The following is a 19,533-nucleotide window of genomic DNA, read 5'->3' on the forward strand; positions in this document are numbered from 1 at the left end:
CAGGGAGTCTGATTATGGGGCTCCATCCCAGGACCCTGAGATCATGACCCGAGCCAAAGGCAGACACTTCACCAACTGAGCCACCCGCTGGGGCGCCCCTGCAAGTTACATCTAATAGGAGCAGGACCCAAAGAGTCACGGCATTGCAAGCAATAGCAGTGTTGCTACTTTTCCTCCTGCTGGAAATATGAAGCCAGCCAGCAAAGACATGAGAAGAAGTGTCTCCTGGGCCTGATCAGGAAGGTGTGTGGTGCCTGGACACCGCACGGCTCTTGCCAGGCACTACCTGGAAGATTGACAACAAGCCCCTTCCTACCAAGGATTCTTTTTTTTTTTTTTTTAAATCATGAGACACACAGAAAGAGAGGCGGCGGAAACACAGGCAGAGGGAGAAACAGGCTCCTCCCGGGGAGCCTGATGCAGGACCCCATCCCGGGGAATCTGGGATCACGCCCTGAGCCGAAGGCAGACGCCCAACCGCTGAGCCACCCACGTGTCCCTGATTCTAAATATTTATTGATTAATCACTAATGTTTGTATGGTCCGTGGACTTTATACTACATATTTAATCGGATTGTGTACACATACAGGGCAGGGCCCTGCAAAACCGTATCTCCCCAGGACGCCTCGGCCAGCTGTGGCCAGCGATGCGGGCAGAAGGGGAAGAAAGTCCAACAAGGAGCGAGCAGTGGGGATGGAGAGGGCGAGTCCGCCTGTGAGTACGCAGGATGTCAAACCAGGCAGGTGGTGGCTCTCTGCTGTGTTTCAGGCTACCTTGGGAAGGGAGGTGGAGGTGTGCGTACCTGGTGCTTGTCACCAAGAGACACGGTGAGCCAGAAGAGGAGCAGGTGTGAGATCTGGGCGGGCCCAGTGTCACACGAACAGGTTTGAGATGTCCATGGGGCTTCCAGGAGATGCCCAGCAAAAACCGGCGTGTGACACAAAGCCTGAGCGTGGAGAGAGAGCTGCGGACCCTCGGGGCTCGGGGGGTGGTGACAAACACCAGGGAATAGGAGAGTCTCTGGAAAAGCTCAGAGCAGAGACAGCCGTGGCTGGAACCAAACACCCCGCGAATTACCGACCGTGCAGAGCAGAGCAAGACTATGTTCTCTTCCTCCCCGTGGCTGACACAAGATCCCAGGCTAAGCAGTAAGTGGCGAATGATTATGAAACTATAGTCATTGCATTATCTAATCTAAATCCCTGGGATTTGTTTGTGAAGGGAGTGCAGGTACTTCTCAGATGTGAGAGCTAACAACAGGAACACGACTTCACATATTTCATTAAATGCATTGAGGGTAAAAACTGAAAGTAGATCAAACTAGGATATAAGAAGACAAAATTAATCTCAATGTGATGTCATAGTGTTCAAGAGTCTTGACCCTTGGGATGTCAGGTGGCATGAAAATCTCCTTCCTGTGGATAAAGATGCTTGTGGAACGTGGTACACACCTTTTCTCTCCTTTCCTTTCCTTTCCTTTCTTTCCTTTCCTTTCCTTTCCTTTCCTTTCCTTTCCTTTCCTTTCCTTTCCTTTCCTTTCCTTTCCTTTCCTTTCCTTTCCTTTCCTTTCCTTCCTTTCCTTTTTCCTTTCCTTTCCTTGCAATTGGGTTGTCTAGCAGGGAATCTACTTTTACTTCTATTGCTAGCTATGTTACGGTTTATCCATGTTAAAGACCTCAGGTCCTTCAGATAAAAGTGACATTCCAAGATTAAATAAAGCCAACTTCACAACCGCAGACAGACGCACAGCTAGGAGCCTACAGTCAGCTTTAGCACCAAGAGAGTTAACGCTCGTGTTGGAACATTCCACAGCCTTTAACTCCTCCTAGGATCTAGGTGGAGTACAAATAAATGTAAATTAAAACAGGATCCATTTATTCAAAAGGTTTTGTTTTCAACTCACTGACCTTAGATGTTAGCCACAACGTCGGCACAAATGTTAACTGCATTAGCTCGTCATACAGAGTGGGAGAGTGCTTCTTCACTGACTTTTACTAATATTATTGAGCTGTAAGACAGCTAGATACACATCAAAGAGAGATGAACAGGGAATCATATCTCCCAAGGCTGTTTTCTCATAAAACCAAAATAATAACATTAAATTCCTGAAAAAATAACCATAATCTCACCGTCCTAATACACAAATTATTTTCACTTTTACACATGCCTTCCATTCTTTGGCCACATGTGGACATTGCCATGTTTTTGCAATCATATCAGACATATACATTTACAGGGTATTTTATATCATAAAATACGCTGATGTTTATACATACTCTTAAAATGATCATTTTTTTTAAAGCTGCCTGTTGATGAACTGTAATTTTTCATTCTCTTGCTCATGGATATTTTAGTTGTGCATAGCTTTTGCTTTACTAGAGAACATGGCAGTGAACAAACATCAATATTTTTCTTTCTAATTAGGTTACACAACAGTATGAGCTAAAAGTGTCAGTTTCATCACATCTTTACCAGCACGGAGCACTATCACTTTTTATGTTTTAATCATTTGTTGTAAAAAGTTTCTTTGAGTTTACTTTAATTTGCACTCCTTCAGTTGATAGAAAGATGGAACATTTTTGGACACATTTGTTTTACTATTACTAGAGTGCTAAAAATAGAATGAAAACAAATAAATTGAGTAATTCTAGTAAACTAACCATGTGGCTTCTCCCTTCTGACCAAAGGAGCCTTAATTTTTCTCCTCCACTTGTCAGCACCATTATTTACCCAGCAATTAGAAATCTCTATGTCATTATGGGTTTTCTCCTCATCTCTCCTGGAGGAGAGGAGCCATATCACTGTTACTGTTAACTTTGTTGGGTATAATTTGTAAAGTAGAATAAAAATAGGCCCCATAAATATAGTCCAGCTCCTCTGTGCTTTTGTAGTAATCCCACCAAAAAGGAAATTGAAGCTAAGAGGGCAAATTACTTTCTCAGGGTCATACAGGTATGACCTGTATTTTGGTCATACAAATACCAAAATTTGTATTGGCTACAATATTTGGTATTTGGCTAAGCCAGGTTTGAAATGAGATGTATCCCTCCACAGTTCACACTTTCTCCAATGTGCCAATCACAAAATTTACCCCCTCCAGGTGGTTCTAATGCCAATTAAAACATACCTCAACCCTCTTTGCAAAGTTGTGTATGGATTCTTGGTAGCACTACCGTATTTCCCAATGATGAGCTTAGTCAGACCGGAGGCCTTCCCTGTATCTGTCTCAGACAGCGGGCGGGAGACAGGGAGAGAGGGACCCCCCTCTCTTGACACGGTCTGGGTCTGTCTTTGCGGTAGCTCAGAAACCACAGGTAATTATCTCTTGCTGGTTGATTTAATTAAGACCCAGGAACCACTGATTATGTCCAAAGTGCATTCACCATGATAAAATCTACCGGACAGAAGTCAGGAGGTGTGCTAACGGGACAGATGGCTCTTCTTTTAGTGACTTCGTCATCTTTGAGTACATCTCCGAACATTCCCTTAAGAAGCTATTACATCTTTTAATTTTTTTTTTCGTTTATGCCACTTAATGAAATCTTGGTTACTACATGATTCACGGGAGTCGTGCTCAACGCTGCTGTCCTATTTAACGTCCATCCAGCCACTTGATAGGCGATCAGGGGCTGTGTAATCACCCCACAGGTGCCAGTTCAGCAGCATGCCCTTCTCCTTTTTGTGTGTCGGATGGATGGAGCCAACAATTCTGAACAGTTTTCTAACTTGATGATGGGAATATCTGGGGTTTACCTTTGTTTTTAGGAGGGTGCAGGGTTAGGTACACTAAAATACTTGAGGTTCCAGTGTATGTATACTCAACAGGTTGTGACCTGGGGAGGAGTTATGATGCTTGATCTCTCGAAAACATAAAGTTAGGAGTGAAGGCTATCTATCATAACTCATAATAAATACCATTTAAATCAAGTATTCCCTTAAAGTCCACCTAACAAGCAGCCACGTAATAGAGAATACGTGATAGAAAAGTACCTTGTTTGGACCGATCGTAATCTCAGTTCCACCACTATCTAAGTGACCTGAGCACCAGATAATATTGCATATTCATGGGGCATCTACTATGGGCTGGTCGATGAACGAAACATTTTTAATTCTCACATCCTGATTGGATTTTGTGTATGATCTCATGTCGTATGGCCTTGTAAAACTCATTTGTTCTAAAAGCTTATGGATTCTTTGGGAATTTCTACAATCTTGTTATCGCCCATGGGAAAAGTTCTTTTTCTTCTTTTCCAAACTGCATGTTGTTTATTTCTTATCTGTGCCTTATTGCTCTGGCTGGGGCCTCTAACCTGATATTGAACTGAAGTGGTGAAAGCAGGCATCCTTCATTTTTCTAGATTCTAAGGGGAACACATTGAGTTAAGTGTGATGTTGGCTGCAGGTCTTTGCATAAATTCCCTTCATCAGACTGAGGAAGTTCCCTTTGGTTTGCTGAGAATTTTTGTCATAAATGAATGCTGAATTTTGCCACGTATTTTCCCAAATTTATTGAGATGACCATGGAGTTTCTCTTCTTTTGTCTGAGGATATGATGGATTAGGTTGATTGACTTTATTTTAAGATTTTATATATTTATTCATGAGAGACAGAGAGAGAGAGAGAGAGGCAAAGACACAAGCAGAGGGAGAAGCAGGCTTTCCACAGGGAGCCTGATGCAGGACTCGATCCCAGGACCCCAGGATCATGCCCTGACCACCGAGGTGCCCCAGGTTGATTGATTTCCAAGATATAAAACACGTTATGCATTCACACACCAGACATATATTTGTGGGCAGTTATTTTGCCCAAGCATCATGTTGGGTGAGGGAGCTAAATCTCTGACCATAGGGATGGTCCCTGCCCTCAGGGAGTTCACGTATCCTAGTGTCCCTTGGGCTCTGTGCAGTGTGTCCAGTGCTTACCCACTTTGGAGCCTCCACCCCCTATTACTTCTGCTTTGAGGAGTGTTTGGCCAGTGTCCCCTTTGAGCAGAATCATGAGGGTCTCCTGAGCTCTTGGGGCAGAATGTGGTGCGGCACGGCTGGCCCCCTGAACAAGGTGAGGCAGATCTTGGCTGGGGGGATGAAGGGCTGGCCCTGCAGCTACTGCAGGATGAGATCCAAGCCTTCCCCACCTGGCCCTGCCCACTCCTCCCGTCTCCCCTGCACCATCCTGGCTTCTGCACGCAGCCACCTGAGTCATGCACCCCATGATGTGGCTGCCACTCCCTCTCCACTGCAGGACTTTCCGGCAACCACAACCAGGATAGCCAGTTTAATGAAAACCATCCTTCCTCCCACCCCGCTGCTGAGGAGGACCGCTGAGCTACCAGATTCAGATCTGGGTTTACCACCCTACGGCTCTTCATCCACCATGCCAACTGGTCTACATCCGAAGTAGCAAAGCAGAGTCCTCAAAAATAGAAGAGCTCCAGCCACCAAAGCTCTGCCCAGTTCCCACTGTGTGTGGAGCTCCAGTCTGCTGGTGAGGAGCTCCAGAGCCAGCACATGCTGCCCAGCTGGCCAGGGCCTGAGTCCTGCCAGCCCTTTTGGTTAATTATTCTGTGATCGCAGCTCAGACCCTTAAACCATCTCCTTAAACGCTCTCATTCCCGCTCCGGCTCATCTCGAGCTGGTAGTTCTGAAAGGGGAGCCCCTTGGGGAGAACCTACGCTCTTGCTGAGCTCAAGCCTTCAGGTTGACATGTGAAAGCCAACGGAAGAGTGGCCCCCAGCAGGACACGGGGTGGAGGGGCTCTCGAGTCTCCATCACGTGCACAACATCACCGTGAGTGGGCATGCTTACTAACGCCTAGAGCGGTGGGCAGAAGAAGGGGATTATTGAGCCTCGAGGGAAAACAGTACCTTCTTCCCTTGCTTCTCAAACTGGTATTTGTGCTGCCTGTGCGTTTGTGAAGCCAGGCCAGAGAGGGGACGTGGTGAGTCTTCCTGATGTGCCTGTCCCAGTTACTCAAACATTTGGAGTGGCATCGGTAAACTGAGTGGTCATTCGGTGATTTAAAATATCACCTCTTTAAAAAGATTTATTTATTTATTATTTTTGAGAAGCAGAAAGAAAGTGTGTGCACGAGCAGGAGCAGAGGCAGAGAAAGAGAGAGAGAGAGAGAGAGAGAGAGAAGCAGACTCCCCGCTGGGCGAGGAGCCCCACACGGGGCTCGATCTCATGCCCCTGAGGTCATGACTTGAGCTGAAACCGAGAGTCAGACGCCTAATAACCACTTGAACCACCCATGTGTCCCAGCACATTTCTATTTCTTCATTTATTTTTAGAGATGGGGACGAGGGAGAGAGAATCCCAAGCAGACTCCACACTGAGTGCAGAGCCTGATGTGGGGCTCGATCTCACAACCCCGAGGTCACAACCTGAGCCGAGATCAAGAATCGGATGCTTAACCCACTGAGCCACCCAGGTGCCCCAAAATGTCACTTTTATATACAAGCAAACATGGATAGTTCGGGCCGTAGGATGTCAACTTTGCGTAGATTCTGAAACAAAGAGAGGAAACCACAGCATCGCTTTGGTAGCTTGGATGCGCTTCTGGAACAAGCATTTGCTCTTCTCCGAAGTCAGGGAAGCTCAAGAGAAAGGGTTTGGCTGGCATTGCTCACAAAGATGACGTGCTCTGAGGTGCACAGCTCTGCCAGGGAAACATGTTCTTCACGGGAGGCGAGGGACACACAGATGTGACCACCCGTTTCCCTTGAGTGACTATGTCTGTCATTGTGATTCTCGTCACTCGTACTGTCCTGAGCTTTACAGGCTGAATCCATGTGAGCGAGAAAACCCAAATTCACTCCCGGGGCCCGGATGCTGCCCCCAAATGGTTTGGGTTTGGGAAGAGTGGACACATGCTCCCCCCCAGCCCCCACGCCACCCCCGGCAGAGGTGACAGCGAGGGGAACAGGAAGTGCTGACCAAGGCCGCCCAGGCCTACTTGATATTCTGGGGACGAAGGCCGCAGCGGTCAGAATCCTTAGCTGCACCTGCTGGGCTGCTCCAGAGGCTGAGGGCACTTGGCAGGAGGGCCGGGCCAGGAAGCGAAGTGACAAACAGTCTCCCGAAAGCCGCACTGGAAGGAAGCCCGGTGGTGCAGTGGCCCGTTGCCGCCCCCAGCCCGCAGAGAAGTCCCTGGCCCGGGAGTCCCTCTGAAAGTAGGCCACCTGGGGGGGGGGAGGAGTCGACTGCCCCCCTGGGGGGCCCCAGCGGCCCCCCCCCCCGGGTTAAGCACGGTCCACTGCCCGCACGCACAGCTCTGTGATGAGGCCTGACGACCTTGCTCCGTCCCAGGGGCCGATCCCGAGTGGCATCTGGGGACGTCGGGTGAGGGAAGGGGCAGTGCAGGGGCTGTGGCGCTGTGCCAGACTGCCTGGGAGTCCAGAGTCGCAGAAACAACTGAAATCACATAAAACTCAGAAAGTGAAAGAGATCGGAGAGGAGCACAGTCCATGGTCCCACGACACTGACGCATGACCTGGGGCCCAGTGAGGGAGAAGGCTCCCCTCATGGCAGAGGAGGACGTACCCCGGCCCCCCCAGGCTCCTCCGCTGAAGGGATCAGAGCCACCCTTGCCTCCCGGGCTTCCTTCCCACAGGGTTCTGCCCAGAGCCCGGTCCCAAGGGGCCTGGCACGGCCACCCAGCAGGGCCCCAGACCTCAGAGAAGGGTGAGGACCCAGCCAGGAGGCCCAACCCGCTCCCCCGGCCACTGGCTCCTCAGTGTCTGCTCCATCAACAGAGAGTGCCATCAGATGTCATCGGAGGTGCCACAAAACACCACAGGGCCTTCAGAGGAAGCTAGAGACTGCAGAAGACCCTGACCCAGGCCCAGGGGGACCGAGCATGCCAGGTGGCTCTGGCCTGCACAGAAAGTGCCAGAACGGGCAAATGGCAAGCATAGGCAAGCACAAGCGTGTGGCCTCACCGCTGGGTGGGGGCTTTTCATGTACAGGGCAGGGGTGGGGTGGGGGGTGGGCAGCACCCAAGGGGCTGCAGGGGTGAGCCTCTGAAAGCTGGGAAGACACCAAAGCAGAGGGGTGGGGAGCAGGTAAGGAGCCCGCGTCTGGGCAGCAGGTTGGGGCGAAGGCCTGAGGCGCTGCTGTTGGCGGTTGCCCAGGAAGGGGTGTGGGAGGACGCGGTGGTGTAAAGCCAGAGCTGCACACCACACACCCTCTGCATTTAGGGTAGGAGGGACAGTGACAGCAACTTGAGACACACCTATTTTCATTATTCCGGAGAGGGAGTCCTTTCTTAAATTCCACCTCCGCAGCCCTTTGAGGTAGGCCCAGAACATGCCCGCGTGGAGGCCGCGGGCTCCCAGTGAGCAGGAAGGAGAAGGCCCACCAGAGCGGCGGGTGTTGGGGACGTGGGGGCCCCGAGAGGGGGGCCCAGGCCCCCAGGGAGGCTCTGGGGGCTCCAGGGACCCGTCTTCAGCCCTCAGGCACCTCCTGCAACAGGACTTCAGCCACCTGGCGGCCCCAGGACTGTAGTCACCATGGCTGGTGGACACTGGGATGTCAGGAATGTCAAACTCACTGCTTCCTCTTCCACGGGCATCTTCCCTGGGGGTGCAGGTGGGGGGGAGGCCTTAAAAGAGAAGTGTCATGACTGTTACTATTTATAGAACTATCCTGCACACAGGCATGGGAGTGAGTGAGTGTGAATGAGTGTGTGTGTGTGTGTGTGTGTGTGTGTGTGTGTGTGTCCAGCCCCAAGATTTTCAAACAGGGCCTCGAATGACCAGTGCCAGGACCTGGGCTCCATCCAGCTCTGTCCAGCCTCGCTGTGTGGCCTCAGACCAGTGGACTCATTAACTCTCCCTGGACCTCTCTCCTCTCATCTTTAGAGGAGGCTCTAACCCTTCAGCGTTGTTCAAAAATCAAGGAAAATAATAGATGTGAAAAGAAGCTGCCTAATGTTCCTTTTTTAGAACAAAGTGGTGTGTATACATTCATTTATTTACTTTTATTCATTCATTCACTCAACAAACACTCCTTGCTCTGGGCACCGAGAAACCCGCGATGAGGAAGAGGAGTTGGCGTGACCTGTTCTCAGAAAACTGACAATTTAGCCAGAAAGACAGACATGAATAATAAACACGCAAATGTGCAGATTTGCTCCAACCCATGAAGGGCCAGGCTGGCAAGCTCCGGGAGCAGGGATAAAGCTCTCGGGGTGGGGGAGGCTGGAAGTCAAGCCCAGGGCAGGGGATCCCTGGGGATCTGGGCTTGTCCCATAGGGGACAGGACAGGAGGCTTATTAGCTAGGACAAGACCAAGAGCCTGGGAATTTGCCCAAACAGAAACAGGGCAGGTGACGGCAGCTGGGGGCTTGGGCAGGCGGACCAGCCGGGGAGGAATGGGGGCAAGGGGACTGAGGACGCACAGCCCTTTGGGGGAGCCTTAGAGCAGACAGAACCCAGCTCCTGAAGGGGTGCCAAGGCCACAAGGCCCCCCCCCGGGGAGTGATGGTAAGATACGGCCCCCGTCTTGGCACCCAGGGAGCGCGATTAGGGAGAGGGGGCCGTGAGAACACTCAGACGCGGACGCTTCACCAGTGTCATTGGCGCTGCAGAAAGACATCAGGACTGGGTCATATCTGTCTGATGCAACAGTAATTTGGGGAGGCTTCAGGGAGGGACCCGGCGTGGCCAGGTGGACCCAGGTCCAGCCCATGCCGCGTTTTTTTCAGAGAGAACCGAACCGGAATCGAACGCTCGGGAAGGAAGGTGATGTGGTCCCAGGAAGCCAGAGGCAAGCAGAGCACGGGGGCGGGTGGCGGGTCACTTGTCCCAGGGCCTGCCAGGCAGGGAGGCAGGCAACACAGGACGGGATGGGCTGCTTGGCTGCGTGGGGACCCCCCGGGGCTGCGCCAGGTGTGAGGCTGGGGAGCTGCCCCATGGGACAGGCCAGACAGGGGAGCCTCAGGGAGAGGTTGGGGTGAGCCAGGCAGAAACAGAGGGACCCGCACGACGTGGGCATCGGAGGGGCCCGGGGCCTGGAGGGGCCAGGCTGGGGGCCCGGAATCCACCTGAGCACTTAGAGCTGGAGGTTTGGGAGGAGAGTCGCCCAGCAATAGGAGGATGGGCCTGAGGTTTTAAGAATTGTTTTTAGGGGCTTTTTTTTTTCCTAAGAAATTGAAATCTGAAGGAGCCTCAGCTTATGGCTGAGAATCACCTGAACCAGGGCCACGAGGAGCCGGACAGATCTCCGCAAAGGCGAACTCACTAGAGCAAGGAGGAGTTACCGGAGGCGGATCAGCTAGTTCAGAAGAGAGGACCGCGGACGCCCAGGGCTGGTCTGTCCTTGTCCCTGTGGTCACACGCGTCCCCCCTGCCCCCCAGCAGCACAGGGCCCACGGCCCCTCGGAGCACTGAACGAACCCCCGATCCCTGAATGAGCCCACGGCCGGTCACAGACGCCCAGGCTCCCGAACGTCACAGGACGTCCCCTGGGCAGCTAGTTACTTAGCGCAGCATGGACAGCGATTTTCCAAAGTATTTTCAAGAGAGCAGCATGCTTTCTTTGTTTCTCTTCCTTTTCACTCTGGGTGACAGTTTTGTGGCATCTTAAAGCGTCGTGCCATTGCATGGATGTACAGCACAAAGATGGAGAAACAGGACAGTGACAATACCAGGAGCCAGGATCTGGAGGACACTTGCCAGTTGGCAAAGTGCTCTTGTGGCTGTGCCCGTGTCGTCGGCTTTGGGGGGGAGGGGAGACAGAGATGAGGGGTGTGCAGAAGGAAGTTGCCAGGGGCGCCCTGGTGACTCAGTGGTGGAGTGTCTGCCTTTGGCTCAGGGCGTGATCCCGGGGTCCTGGGATCAAGCCCTGCATCGGGCTCCCTGCAGGGATCCTGCTTCTCCTTCTGTCCCTCCCCTTGCTCGTGCTCTCTCTTTCATTCTCTTTCAAATGAACAAATATTTTTTAGAAGGAGGAGGAGGTGGAGGAGGAGGAGGAGGAGGAGGAGGAGGAAGAGGAGGAAGTCAGTGTTGCCAACACGCAGAAAGATGGTGAGAGGGATCCCTGGGTGGCGCAGCGGTTTGGCGCCTGCCTTTGGCCCAGGGCGCGATCCTGGAGACCCAGGATCGAATCCCACATCGGGCTCCCGGTGCATGGAGCCTGCTTCTCCCTCTGCCTGTGTCTCTGCCTCTCTCTCTCTCTCTCTATCATAAATAAATAAAAATTAAAAAAAAAAAAAAAGAAAGACGGTGAGAAACGTGCCTGCAAGTGGAACCACAGAGTGACACGCGTCCATGACCTCACCAAACCCGTGAGGCTGCCCACCCAGGTCGGTGGATGCTGTGAAGTCTCTATCAACGGCGACAGAAAGGAAAACCAAGAGGGAAGTTGGGGGAGAGGCTCGGTGCTGCACGTCTGTGTCCGGGGACCTCAGAGAGGAGGGGGCGAGTGGGCACACGGCCATCTCCGGGGTGCAGAGGACGTGGCGCCGGGCCAAGTGTCGGTGGTCGGGTCCCTTCTGTGAGCTGACTTTCTGGGGAATGTGTGAGGCCGCTGCCTTGTCACCCAGGCCTGCCCTGACGCATTTAGAAACTGGTCTCTTCACCTGGTGGGGAGAACTCACTAGTGTCTGCAAAGACCTTTCTGATCCTTATCAAAAGGTGCTACACCAGCTCTAATTATCCAGGGCGTCAGCTTTCAGCTGTCCCTCCTCTCCCTCTCCTCTCTCTTCTCTGTCTCTGTCTCTCATCTCTGCGGTAGAGATTACTGCTCTGTCCCTTTCGGGGTCAGGGTCGGCAGTCACCACTGAGCACCTGGCTGATGGGATTGTTTATCTGCGTTCCCAATTCACTGCCCAGATTCCAAACTTTCTGCAGGGAGATGGTATCTCGACAGTGATACTAGCCCTGCACCCCACCCCTGCCCCTCCGCCCAGGAGGAGGCAGCTGCCTGTGGGGTGTAGTGTGATCAGGCCTCTGAAAGCCCTCCTCCCAGAGCCGAGGACAACTCCCCCATCACTTCTCACGGGAGCTGGAAAGCCGTCCATTTAAAAATCCACTCCTTTGGGTCTTAGATGTGTTTTTCTACAAGTGCAGAGAACACAGCCACAACTCAGAGCACCTGCTTCTGGGCTCCCTCCTCTCGGCTGGGTGCTGGCTCTGCTCTTTCTAGCCTGGTGACCTGGGATAAACCCACTCTTCCTTTCTCAGATTCTTTTTTTCATTTAAACGGTGCCACTAATGCCTGTCTCGCAGGGCCCTGTACGGATCAGGGGAGATAATGGATATGAAAGCCAGCACTGCAGAACCAAAAGAAGCATTATTATTACTAAAATGCTAGTCGCTAGTCGCCAGTTGCAGGGGGCTGGCTAATCCCCAGTAGGGATTAGTTGGTGGCTCCCCAGGCCCTGGGCAGATCAGAAGAACCAGGAGACCACAGAAGAGGCAAAGGACAGGACCCCTACTGCAGGGCACCGCCACTCAAGTCTTAGGGTGATGAGGGGCTTAAGATCTTTCCCCAGATCCCCGACAACGGAGGACACCCCGAGGGCTCTGCACTGCCAGCCTGCTCTCCTGCGATCCACGGATGTGAAGCCTAGGGGGCACTCAGTGGGCAAAAGAAGCATTAAGAAAATTAACCTAATGTGTCTGGGGCTCCGCAGACACATCACTCAGGTAATTCAAGCACAAAGCCCCAGTTTTGGCATGAGCAGCCCACACTCATCAGGCCAGAGTAATTGCTTTCTTTGTCAGAATTTCCTAGATAATCTCCTCCCCTTTGTTTGACTGAGAGAACCAGCCTCTCATCTGGGAACCTGCTCGCCAAGCAGTATTGGGTCCTTAGAGATGAAGGACACAGTGTGAGCGATTTTCCATAAACATGTTGGCACATGTATTAATTATTACAAGGGGGAAATGTGCCCTGGTGCTCCATCTGGGAGGATGACGTAGTGGAGGGGACGTGGAGAGAGGGGACACGTTGCTGATGGAACCATCAGAGCTCCTTCCCAGCAACCTGCGGGGATCCAGGCTCCGGGCTGGGCCTTTTGTATGAAAAAAAAAAATCCCATTTAATCCTCTCCACAGCTCCGGAGGCCGCATCCGGGAATGGGAAGAAGTTGGGTCTAGAAGCCAAACATTAATGGATTTTATTCCCTACCCAGCCGCGTGCTGTGTGGACAGGGCAGGCTGGTCGCCTCCCTTGCAGAGCACACGTGTCTGCTACGTGGAAGCGAGCGAGGTGGCCTCCGGGGCGTTGGGGGAAACCCGCGCACTCAAGACGGGGACGCACCTGCCGGGCGCACCGCGGGCATGTGATAAACAGTGGCTCCAGGGTCATGTTTTGCAGACGAGGATGGCGAGGAGCAAGGAGGGGAGGAACCCGCCAAGGACACGTTGCTGGCCGACAGCAGAGCCAGCTCTGTCTCCCCGCAAAGGGTAGGCCTTTTGCTCAGAGGCATTTTAACTCAAGCCCTTCGCAGCCTCCCCACCACAGCTCGACACCGGTCTTGCCTCCAGGACTTGCGGGCAGATGGAGGTCATGATCGTGCATTGCACCTCTGGATCCTCGGCGTCCCTCACGCAGCTCCTTGCTGCACAGCTGCCCAGAAATGTTTGCTAGATGACAGAAGAATTAATGAGAGCCTAGAATGGGGGCCCTGGCTGGCTCCGCCTGTTAAGTGTCCATTTGACTCTTACTTTCGGCTCAGGTCATGATCTCAGGGTTGGGAGATCAAGCCCCGAGGGGGGGTCCATGCTGAGCGTGGAGCCTGCTTGGGATTCTCTGTCTCCCTCTGCCTCTGCCCCTTCCCCTGCTTGCGTGTGTGCTCGCTCACTCTCACTCTGTCTCATGAAATAAATATCTTTAAAAAAAAAAAAAAGAGCCTAGAATGGATTGAGTGAGCTGAGTCAAGGTAACCGTGTAACAGGTTTCCAGCATGTGCCTGGTGACTTGGGGGTTGGGACACGAGGTTCCCTCACATCGCAGAGGAAGTTTGAATTTTCCTCATCCACTTTCATGGTGGGAGGAGGGATGGGAGCAATGGACATCGCCTCCGACAGAAATGGCACAAACTGGGGCCCGTAGGGAAACTTGTGGCTAAAAAAAAAAAAAAAAGATGGGAAAGATGAAATGGGAGGATGGACAGCAACAGGCTCTGAAAGTGCTAGAGCCTGCGAGAGAGAAAGGGACTGCTCTTCATATGCGTGACCATTGCTTATCGGCCTGATAGAACCACAGACGACGTTAGCCGGGGGGGGGGGCTTGTTTGGGGCTCCCCGGCCTGTAGTGAGAAGGCTGTAAAAACAGAGGCCAGGACCGAAGCCCGCTTGATGATACGCACGTGTGGCTGTGGGTTTAGAAGAATAAAACCCACAACAGCGGCCCCACCCGCAACTTTCCTTGCACAGCCTCAGATTTTGAGGCCCACAGGGAAGCAGGCCCCAGAGGAACGTAGACGCATTGAAAAGAAAACCCTCCAGTCACCCACAGATGGGCAGGTGTGGGGGTTCTGGCCTCCGGGCCTACTCCACGCTCCCTGCAAGCCCCCACCAGGCAGGCCTCCCGAGGCTGGAGCGCCCCCCACGCCTGCCCAAGCCCTCTGCGCGGGGCCCACCTCAGCCCAGCCTGGGCCCCGGGGTGGGACAGGCCACGCGCCTGGAACTGTTGCCTGGAATGAATCGGAAGCTCCCCTGACGCCCCTGGCTGAGAGCTCCGGACAGGCCGGGGCTGAGGCTGGCACTCCTCATTGCTGCCAAGGACGGTTCCACGACCGGAGCAGGCCTGGTAATGAGCTATTGATTTCCTCTCCTCCAGACGGAAGGCAAAGTCTGCCTCTGAGCAAAACACCAGCTCCTGCCCCGTGACAAGGCTCAACCCTCAGAGGCCTTGGCCCCGGCCTGCTGGGAGAAGTCACACCGCTCCCAACAATCACTGGGCCCCTCCGAGAGGCTAATTAGGGTCTCACCTGGCCAACCACGACCTGCAATCAGGAGCTCACAGCTGGCTTCCTATCCCAGCACTTCCCGGGCTTCGCCACCTCCCGCATAAATGGCGTTTGACTTCCTCCATCTGCACAAACAAGGATTCTGTTTTACTCCAACAGCACAATTAATGTCAAAGAGGTAAGGACACAGTGGGGAAGTGGGAGAAGGCAGTTGAGTGGCACCCAAAAGAGTGAGCTTGGATACACATGCTGGTCAAAGAGGCCTTCCCAGCTGAATCCATTCATGAACTGGGCAGAACCAGACACAGTGAGGCGCCTTTTTACCCGCCATGATGGTTAATTTTATGTGCCAATTTGATTTGGTTAAGGGATGCCCACATAGCTGGTGGTAAAGCATCATTTCTGGGTGAGTCTGTGAGGGTGTTTTCTGGAAGGGATTGTATTTAAATCAGTAGACTCAGGAAAATTCCCGTTTCCAGTGTGAGTGGGCATCACCCAATCCATTGAGAGCCTGGATAGAACAAGAAGGTGAAGCAAGGGAAAATTTATTCTTTGTTTGAGCTGGGACATCCACCCTCTGCCCTCAGACATTGGTGCCCTTGGGCCTTTAGACTGGGGCTGGGACTTACACCATTGGAAGGCCCACGTTCATGGATTTGGACTCACACTTCACCATCAGCTCCCCTGGTTCTCAGGCCTCTGGACTTGGACAGAGTTACATCACCAGGTTTCCTGGTTCTTCAGCTTAAATGTCAGGACTTCTCAGCCTTCATAATCATGAGAGCCAATTCCTAGTATAAATATTCTCTCTATATATCTATATCTGTCTATCATCTATCAGTTAGTTGTTTCTCTGGAAAATCCTGACCAAGACACTCCTATTCAGCTGACACAAATTGAGAAGTATGACACTGCCAAGTGCTGGAGAAGGTGTGACCCTTAGGTTCTCTGCATCTGGCGGTAGGAGTCTAAACTATCAGCCATTTGGGAAAACAGTTGAGCAGCCCCCAGAGGGATGGTCATATATTATTCTATGACCCAACAATTCCACCTCTAGGTAGATATTTAAGTAAAACCTCTATGCATGTATAAAAATGCTCATACTGGAACTGTTCAAAAGCTCACGGCATGTCCACACCACAGCATATCACGCAGCAGTCAAAATACACGAACTACAGCAACACAGAGCAACGTGGATGCTGCTTATCAACGTAATACTGAGAGAAAACAAAGTCCTAAAAGATTACAGACAGACTGACCCCTTTCTAAAGAAGGTAAAGACAATTAAAACTTAAGAGGTAGACTTAGGAGTACATATAGAGGAGAGGAACACATGTAGATAATGTGAAATGATAGGAAAAGGAAAATAATGCACACAGGACTCGATGGTGGTTACTCTGGAGAAGAGAAGGAGGCGGATGTAATGGGGTGGATCACACAGCTGGGTGTAAACCACTGAGAAGGCCCTAGATTTCAGGTGGGGCGGTGCTTTCACAGGTGTTTATTTCATTCCTTTAAAATGGTCAGTAGGTCAGGTGTAGGCGCTTGGAACCACTGAGCCACTCCCAGAGCACCGACGGCCCAGATCTTGCCCTCTCCTTCCAGAATCACTGCGTTCCACAGTTTCATCTCCCAGAGAAGAACAAAGGCTGGGTGTGAGCAGGAGGTGGTGGTGGCTACAAGCCAGCACTCATCACACAGGGCCCGAAGGGGCATTGCCTCCTGTTGCACCAATCTGCCCATCCCTACTTGGTACCTCTGCACTGACATACCTTTCACTAGAACAGGGTACACATTCAAGGACTGGAGCAGACCCCACCCAGCTTCTAGAACATTGACCTGGTGTGAAGGTACCCCCCAAGGCCCACAGGGCCCACTCTGTGCAGAGATCATGGCCTGGTCTCTCAGCTCAGGTCACCTCGGGGGCCCTGTGGTCTGACCAGCTCTCACCTAGACCTCTGGCCCCCCAGGCTTCTGGCAAGTTCTGCAGCTTGAGCTGCCTTCCTCAAGCAACTGCCTCAGAGTGTGCAAGAAGCGCAGGACGCTCATGAATAAATAAAATTTTTAAAATAGAAAAAAAAAGCACAGGACGCTCCGCACCCCTCCTGCCCCTACAAACATATGAACACCCCCGCCGAGCCTTCCCACCTACCCTCCCTGCCCTCACAGTGGGTCTCCGCTCAGCTCCAGGCAACGCAGCCCCCCCACCCACCCACATGCCCTTGACCACACCGTCTCCCGGGGCCTCTGCCCACCAGCCTTTCCCTCTGTCTTTAGGCCTGAACCTTCTCTCTCTTGGAAGACTCCTTCCCCACACTCAGCCTTTACACACGCTCAGGTCTTGACCAACCTGACGAGGAAAACTTCCCTTAACGCTTCGTAAGGATCATCCAGTTTTCTCCCCTTTCTTTCCAAACCTCTTCAAAGAAAAACCCACTCCCAGTCTCCACTTGGGTTTGCCCTTCTCTGGTTACTCAATCACTTGCATCTGAATTTTACGCCACCCACCCACTCCCAATTCACTGATAGGGTTCTCAGTTTGCAAAGTCCTTTTGTGGCCAAATACCTTCAGTCCTCATCTCACCCGTGTGCCCTCCCGCAGCCCTCTCCCCAAACTCACTGCCCCACTGACCTCCCCGCTTCCCCCTTGGACTGTTTCTTCTTGGCCGCCTTCCTTCATTTGCCCCTAAATGTCAAGGGGCCTATCCTTGTTTGGCCCCCTCTGCTTCCCATCTACTCATTCTCCTTGGCTGATTCAGCTGTTAGTCGATTCAACACCATTTGCTGCTGAGTCTCAGTCCAGTGCCTAGAGGTGTGACGCCCCCCCTCCCAGCTCAGAGCCTTTCGGATGACCTGCATCCCCTTAAGCTCACATGTCAAGAATGGAATGCATCGTACTCCCTGAAAACTGAGTTTCCTCTTCTGTGTCCTCCTTCCATGGGCACCACACCATCCCATCCGTCCTCCCTCCTGCTTCCCTCCCCCGCACTGAGTCAGGCACCAAGTCCTACTGATTTTACTTCCTAAGTATCTCTTCTCTCCATCCCTCCCAACACACATAAGGACAAGAAATGTCTTAGCATCCCCAGCTATTCTGCAAAGTGTCCTCCTTATCCTGGTACCTCCCCAGTTTGGTCCTCCCTGGAGCCTGAGTGCTTTTTGTATGCCCAGGCTCTGGCCACAGCACTCTCCTGCCCCAGCCCTGCTAGGGGAAAAGCTTCTGCACCAGGTGGTGAGGTCCCCAGGGTGGAGGGGTCTTTCCCAGACCTCTTTAGGCTCCCTTCCTCCTGCCTACCATCCTCCAGAGCAGAGCTCTCCACTCACCCACTCATGGCCTCCCCAGCCCTGGGCTTCTGGGTGCTCCCCCTCCACCACCAGCCGACTGCCCAACTTTAGGAAACATGCTTTAATAATTTTGGCTTCTATTTATCATGGATGAAATTGAAGCAGCATTTCCATTTTAGATTTATTTATTGAGCAGACATTTCTCATCCTTATGTGGTTCCATATCTCGTGCCATGTATGGCAACACGTTTCCAATATGCAGAAAGCAAAACACAAAAAACATTTAAAAAAAGAAGAAAACAGAACCGCATAATTTATTCTAGCAGTGGAGCAAAGATAAGTTTCTGGCTCTTGAAAAATCGAGCCTGTCAACAGGCAAGATAGATGGGTTTGAATAAATACATCTTTGTGCAACAAAATTCTACAAAATATGTACTAAAAAGAAAACCACAGAACGCAGAAAATGTGTCACTGATACAACAGCAAGGAGCTTATGAATAAAATTATTAAAATTGGTAGGACTGCATAATGTTCAAATCCAGATGCCCCTCCAAGAAGTGAAAAAAATGTCCAGGTGGTTTATCCAGGAGCCAGTGTCACATCCTCAGGGAGCCCAGAGTGGCCTGGAGAGAGCCTCCGATGAGGGATGACTCACAGTCCACACATTCAACTCTCTTAATGAGCCCACATCTGTCCCTTCGTATGTAAAATGGATGTAATTATACCTACTTTGCAGGATTCTTATGAGGATAAATTAGAGGGCCTGTCACTATAGTAAGCATTCAAGAAATGGAATTATCATTATTATCAGAGGGTAAAAAACGCACAGCATTACTGGCAATTAAGATATGGAAATCACGACAATTTAAAGGTAGCATGGCTTATAAACTGCAGTAGCAAAAAGACACCCAAATTCACAGAAAGGCTTGCACAAGAATATTCATAGCAGCTTTATCCATAATTTCCAAATCCTGGAAAGAGCCCAGGTGTCTGTCAGTGGATAAACACATTGTGGTATATTCATGAAAGGAATATTTCTCAGCAATAAAAAGAATGATTCACTAATAAATGCAAGAACATGGGTGAATCACAAAATCATAACGCTGGGTGAAAGAAGCCTCGCACAAATGATTTCATAATGTATGATGCCGTTTATATGAGATTCTGGAACTCTAGAAAAAACTAATCTTCGGTGGAACAAATCAAAACAGGGATTGCTTTTGGAGGCTGGAGTCAGGGAGTGACAGGGATGGGACAAGAGGTAATTTTCAGAAGTGTTGGGAATGTTCTATATGGTGAGAAGGTTTACGTGTGTTTTGTCCAAACTC

At 51.6% G+C, this 19,533-nt stretch overlaps 1 long non-coding RNA gene across 1 annotated transcript; it reads left to right on the forward strand.

Moving 5' to 3' along the window:
- The first annotated feature begins 602 nt into the window (after positions 1-602).
- Positions 603-14,003, forward strand: LOC118351165 (uncharacterized). The gene is made up of 3 exons (XR_004806107.2): positions 603-1,149; positions 12,485-12,650; positions 13,062-14,003. It is a non-coding gene; the product is annotated as an uncharacterized LOC118351165 (long non-coding RNA).
- The last annotated feature ends 5,530 nt before the right edge of the window (positions 14,004-19,533 follow it).

Source organism: Canis lupus, chromosome 17, assembly GCF_003254725.2.
Source record: "Canis lupus dingo isolate Sandy chromosome 17, ASM325472v2, whole genome shotgun sequence".
Taxonomy (NCBI): Eukaryota; Metazoa; Chordata; class Mammalia; order Carnivora; family Canidae; genus Canis; species Canis lupus.